Source organism: Mobula hypostoma, chromosome 5, assembly GCF_963921235.1.
Source record: "Mobula hypostoma chromosome 5, sMobHyp1.1, whole genome shotgun sequence".
NCBI classification, from domain to species: domain Eukaryota; kingdom Metazoa; phylum Chordata; class Chondrichthyes; order Myliobatiformes; family Myliobatidae; genus Mobula; species Mobula hypostoma.
In genome coordinates, this window is record NC_086101.1 from 142,658,414 (window position 1) to 142,665,210 (window position 6,797).

Below are 6,797 nucleotides of genomic sequence, written 5' to 3' on the forward strand. Positions count from 1 at the left end.
CTTGTGTGCGTGTGTGTTTGTCCTTGCGTGAATCTGTGTGTGTTTGCATGTGTGCAGGTGTTTTTGTATGCATATGTGTCCGTGTGTGTGTTTGTGTGTGCTGTGTGTATGTGTATGTGTTTGCACTTGCGTATGAATTTGTGTGTGTATATAAGTGTGTATGTGTGTGTCCTTGTGTGTGTGTGTTTGTGTGTAAGTGTGTGTTTGCACTTGTGTATGCATTTGTTTGTGTATGTGAGTGTATCCGTGTGTGTGTCCACATGTGTATTTGCGTGTGTGAGTGTGTGCATGTGTGTGCGTGTGTGTGTGTGTGTGTGTGTGTGTTTGCACTTGTGTTATGTATTTATATGTGTATGAATGTGTGTGTATTGGTGTGTGTCAACGTGTGTGTGTACGTGTATCTGTGTCCAAGTGTGCACATGTTTGTGTGTGTGTGTGTGTGTGTGTGTGTGTGTGTGTGTGTGTGTGTGTGTGATTTTGTTAATGTGTCTACGTGTGGGTGATGGACCAACAACAAAATAAAATTACATTGAGACATTAAGAGATGTATCAGAGAGCAGGTTTTAACAGGACATCATTAATTTCAGTGGAACCAGATGGTGCTGAATTGTTTTATATTATCTGACATGACATCCACATAAACCTGCCCAGAAACGAGGATGAAGAACAACATTCAGCCTCGGGAGAGATGGAAAGGGAGTGAGCTTGCTTTCTTGTCCTAATGTTGGTATGCTTATCACCTCATTATTTTTCCTAAGCTCACTCTGATGGACATCTTCCGCATATTTATTGCATTCTTTAAAAAAAATTAAGTCTCAATAAATTATGAACTAATACCACAGAGAGTCAAACTGAGGCACATTATTGGTTTCCTAGCCCAAAACAGCATGGTTTCCATCTACCTGCTAATCATCCCACATCCCAATTGTATCCGCAACCTGACCCGATCCCTTGACATCAGAATGCCTTACACAGCAGATTTTCAGAATGAGGAGGACTATCTCATTTTTCTTCTCATTCTCCTGTCTTTCAGCAGGAAGGGGAGAAATTTAAATTACAGTACAATAGATATCGGCAAAATTTTCTTCATAGGACGATGGAGAACTGAACTTAATCACACACAGACTGCTGGAGGAATTCAGGCATCACCGATGGAAAGGAATAAAGAATTGCCTCTTTAATCAGCTTTATAGATGCTATTTGACCTGCAGAGTTCTTCCAGCATTTATGTGTGTCACTCTGGATATTCAGCATCAGCAGAGTGTCTTGTGTTAGTGAATGTTAATGAATCTACTTTGCACAGACTTGAAGGCAGGCATATCCGCGACTGAGGGACTAAAATGAGTTATTGTATCTCAACCAGAGAGGGATTTTATGCCACAGTTCTGCCCAGTTACACTTTGGGGAAATAAAATGTGTATAAATGAAAAGGGGATAGAAGTTACTGCTGACAGAACTTGAAGATATTAGAGTGGAGAGTGACTGAAGGCGCCAATCGTTTAATGGAGACACTTAAGAATGGTGGATTCAGCGGCTCTAATGGAAGTACTATCTTCTGAGACCTCCTCATCTTCTGTCCCTCTTGTTCTTTCTTAGATTGTTCATACCTTCATCCTTTAAAGATCCACAACAAAATCTCTGATTTCTGATTTGATTAGGATGAGGGAGTGATTTGATTATTATTGAAACTCATCACATGCCCTTTGGAGATGGAAGTCCAGGGGTCTGTCTGCCATCTGACCTCATATGCTTAACTACACTGTGAAATGTTTTGACACACGACTAAGGGCAGGGGCATTTGGAATAGGTCTGTAGACATCAGCCACAGCATCGGTGCCCAAGGTCCATGAACAAATAGAACACCAAGTTATGGAGATGGAATAAGGATGTTCAACTGCCCTGTCGAAGACTGCAAGAAATTGCAGAGTCACTAACACCACCTAGTGTAGTGTACAAACAGGCCTCCCTTCCATTGACAGAGGGTAGTCACGAACACTAGCCAGTGTGTTGTACAAACTAGCCTCCCCTCCATTGACAGAGGGTAGTCATGAACACCACTTGGTCCATTGTACAAACTAGCCTCCCCTCCAGTGCCTCTGTCTGCATTTCCTGCTGCCTCAGGAAAGCAAGCAACATAATCAAGAACTTGTCCATCGCCCCCTCACTCACTCGGGTCATTCCCCCTTCTGCCCTCTCCTATCAGTCAAAAGGTTTAATAGCTCAAGAACATGTACCATCAGGCTACAGGACAGCTATCCCTGTGTTATAGTACACATAACTAGATCTCTTGTATGATAAAGATGAAATCCTGACCTCCCAATCTATGTCATCATGGCCCTTGCATTTATTTGTCTACCTGCTCTTTCGCTGTAACTGCAACACTCTAATCTGCATTCTGTTTTTTCACCTTTTGTGCTACCTTGTCTGTCTTGATGACATATAAAAGCTTTTTACTGTATCTCAGCACATTTGACAACAATGAACCAATTACAAAAAAGCATGAGAGATTTTGCTGTGTGTCTAGAGAAACTAGTGAAAGTAAAGGTCAGCAGTAAGAAGGTTTATCTAAGGTAAGTGACAAAAGAATTGAGAAGCGTGCTTAAGCAAAACATTATTATGGTCTGCAATGAAAGATTAGTGGAAGTAGATTGAAGAGTAATTATCAATAGGGGACTAAGTAAGTATTTACAAAGCAGTAACCTACTCAGAGATTGCGAATGGCCTCCAATTGTTTGAATTGGACTCCAACTGTTTTGTGCACTTTATGCAGTCCTGGGTAGGTCTGTAGTCTAGTGTAGTTTTTTTGTTATTTTACGTAGTTCAGTGTAGTTTTTGTATTGTTTATGTAGCACCATGGTCCTGAAAAATGTATCGTTTTTACTGTGTACTGTACCAGCAGTGATGGTCGAAATGACAATAAAAAGTAACTTGACTTGACTTGACTTGAAGACCAAAAATTCTCTGAAAGAGTCAGAATCAGGTTTAATATCACTGGCATATGTTGTAAATTTATTGTTATGTGGCAGCAGTACATTGTACTACATAATAAAAACTGTAAATTGTGGTAAGATATATATATATTTATCTTAAAAAGTTAAATTAAATAAGTAGTGGAAAAAGAGAAAAAAAAGTAGTGAGGTTGTGTTCATACGGTCAATGTCCATTCAGCTTTCAAAATTTCACATTTAAACTATCAATTGTTGCCACCAGTATAGTCTTCTCTTTGTCTACTATGTTAGGCTACTTACTGTAATATAAATAGCAAGTGTGGTGCAGATTATGAACGCTGAAACACAATATTATGAATAGAATTCAGAGTCAGGTGGCGTTTCTGTTTAGAACAGAAACTAGTATGAACATTTGGGCCGAATAGTCTGCTTCTGTGGTGCACTCTCAATATAATTGGATGTAAGAATGATATTAATGAACATTTTGCCTATAATCTCTAAATGCAGAGATCTTCTCCAGGACCAATCATATTGCCGTTCAGGCTCTAGAGGGCGCTGTTGTATCTCATGTCATTTCTTCATTCACAATAGATCATATTTTGCTATTCAGCACATTTAAACCCATATTATTACATATTTCATTTCAAACAGCAATTAATTAAATAAACTCATCATTTTTTCTTCCCAAAATCAGAGAAACATAGGGCACAAGGCCATCATTAAGACAACTGTATAGATGATTTTTAAATTACTTCTCCTTTAAACAATCCTGCAGCTTGGTCCTATGTCCGTTTCTACCGACTTTTCATCAGTCTTCTGTAGATTTATCTATTCCATTATCCTTCTGACTTACCGTTTGAACTTTATTATTAGATTTGCAGGAAAGAGGGGAAGAATCCCCTGACAACTGACACCAGGAGAGACTAAGAACTTGTGTAGAGAACCAGATTGTGGGAGGAGATTCTCCAGAACTTGGATTTCCATTCTGCCCAATGAATGACCAGTTATTGTGATACTGTTACCACTACTACTGGAGTGCTTCCAATGAATGAGCCTTTCAGCAGTACAACGTTGGTGAAAATATACTCAATGTCATTATTTGAAATACTCAGTGGGCATTGGAAGGTGCAATCTACTGTCAGCTGTGAAGTCAGATTTCCCTATATCAGTGGGGAAAGTAAGAACTTACTGAAAAATGCTTCTAGTCATGGAATCAGAGTTGTATGATGCCTACAGGATGCTGGGAAAATGTCAGGAGCACTGGCATGCAAGACTATGGTTATGGTTTGTAAATCCAAAACATAAAAACTAATTGAAAGAAAAAGACAGTTAATGTATCTAGTTTTGTTCTTTACCAAAATGTGCACATATGACGTGGCAGTGTAATGACATATGATATTTATATATTTTACATATAACCCACAGTGCATTATGCAAACAACAAAGAATGCATCCAAACAATTTATTTACAATATTATTGAAATATTAAATACACAACACTCCTTCCTATTTAGCTATAAACTCCAACTCAATATAGAATGCGCCTCAACTTTATATTATATATAATATTATTATATTTGTTATATATATATTATATTATATATACACAGTATACCATATAATACAACCAACATGCAGACTTCCACAGCATAGTAAATTTTAAATTGTCCCATGCAGGCTTAAAGATTTAATCGCTGTGGAGGCTTTCTTACTCTTGTCTTTCTTACGTATGTCTTTCCTGACAAGGGGGAATCACTTTGCTTGGCAGGTGAGACTTGTGGCTGTGAAACAATCTCAGATTCTGGGGCCTCCTCTGTAGTGATTGTGGGAACTGACTGTGGGGCTGCAGGACTGCAGCAAGTGGTTCTGACAGTTCTGGCCACCTTACATCTCTAACGATTGAGTCTACTCTCCTCAACTGATCGATGTGAAATCTCCAGGTGATATCAGACGCAGTCTCCACTGTGTAGGAGAGTGGTCCACTTCTGTCCTTAATCTTTCCAAGTACCCACTGTTGATCACCTCAGTAGCCCCTTGCCACAATTGCCTGTCCAGGAGAGACACACTGAGGAGCCTTCAATTTGTCCCAGCTGTTCATCCTGCATACTCCTTCTGAGATTGGGTTTGAGGAGATCCTAGAGTGAACGCAAGGGATGACTCAGCAACACCATAGCTAGTGAGTTGTGTCTGTGCAGTGTGCTGCATTGTGATATGCAAGGATGTAATTGGTGATCTCTGATTCAGTTTTAGAGTAGTGTGCTCTGCTGACATTATTCACTGTGCGTTCTTTGGACACTGGACAAACATTTCTGCCAAGCCACTTGGAGCTGGGTATTACAGTGCAGATGTAATATGTCTTATTCCGTTCATTTCAGGAGAAACTGAAATGGTCCTGTAACAAACTGTGGTGCAGTATCACTGACCTAGTGTTCTTCTCAACACATCAACAGCGTACTAGGCTGTGGTGGAGGGTACTGGGACACTTCTGGCCACTATGTAGCTGCATCCACTGCTACTAAGAAACTTGTGCCCAGGAATGATCCCACAAACTCCACACAAATCCTCTGCTGGGGCAATGCAGGCCATTCCCTGGGATGAAGAAATGCTGCTCTGGGCATCTTCTGGACGTGTTGGCGTTCTGAACAGTGCCTGGCAAGCTGCTCGATCTGCCGGTCTATCCCAGGCCACCAGACAAAGCTTTGAACCAATGCTTCCATTTTGACCATATCTAGATGACTGTCATGTAGCTCTTCCAACAGTTTAGCCCTCAGCTTGGCTGATACAACAACTCTCAATCCCCACAAAAGGCAACCTCCGTCAAGGGCAAGTTCATCCCTGTGCTTTTAAAAATGGTGGAACTGGAATTTCTGCTGCACATCACAGTCATTTTGAGTGGCCATGTAGACCTGAGACAGTGTGGGATCTCTTCCGGTTTCCCTTTGGATCATCTCTACCGTCATAGGGAAACTTCTGATTTGCATTAGGGAGAATATGTCAAAAGGCATGTCCTCATCTGCACACTTTTCAGGTATTTCCTTTTCCAAGTGTAAACGGGACAATTCATCAGCTTTTCCATGATTAGTGGTTCTCTTGAATTTGATCCTGTAATTGTGGTCTCCAAGAAAATGAGTCCCTCTCTGCCTTTGTGCTGCTGCTGTTGGTGTTGGTGGAGCACCCTGCTATGGGTTACACTAGTGGCTGATGATCAGTAACCAGGGGAAAATCTCTCACTTACAAGTACTGCTTGAAATGTTTTACACCCCTAACCGGACTCTTAAGGAAACTTAGTTACCGAAATATCAGTTTAAGGAAATCTAGTTTGCTCCAAATAGATTATATATTATACAAACAATTGGGCAAAAGCATCTGTTTCCATATAATTTTATGATTATATGATTTTTCCACTTATAGAGTTATATAGAGCTCTACAGCAGAAAAAGTTTTGAATCCGAATGTTAGTAGCATAGGAACTGTCACTGCTAATGTGAGATACAACACTACCTTCGCCAGTCTCAGCAATGGATCAGTGCGTATCGCCCGTAAAAATCTGTGTTGCACAGTTGAGGTTCAAATTCTATCCTTAAAACTAGGCCATAAGTATCTGGGCTAGCACTGAGGGAGTGCTGCATTCTCATGAACATTCTGATCAGAGTTCAGAAGCAAGCCGCGTCTGTGTTCTCCAGTAGGTATAACAGACGCTATGGTACTACACTGAAGAGGAGTTATCTCCAGGGTTCTGATCTATAGTTATATATCCCTCAATTTACATTTTGGTTGCCTTCGCAAATTAAAGTAAGGACAAACATCCCACCCGGTGTTTATTTAGCTAAAAGGCACTGTCTGATGTAG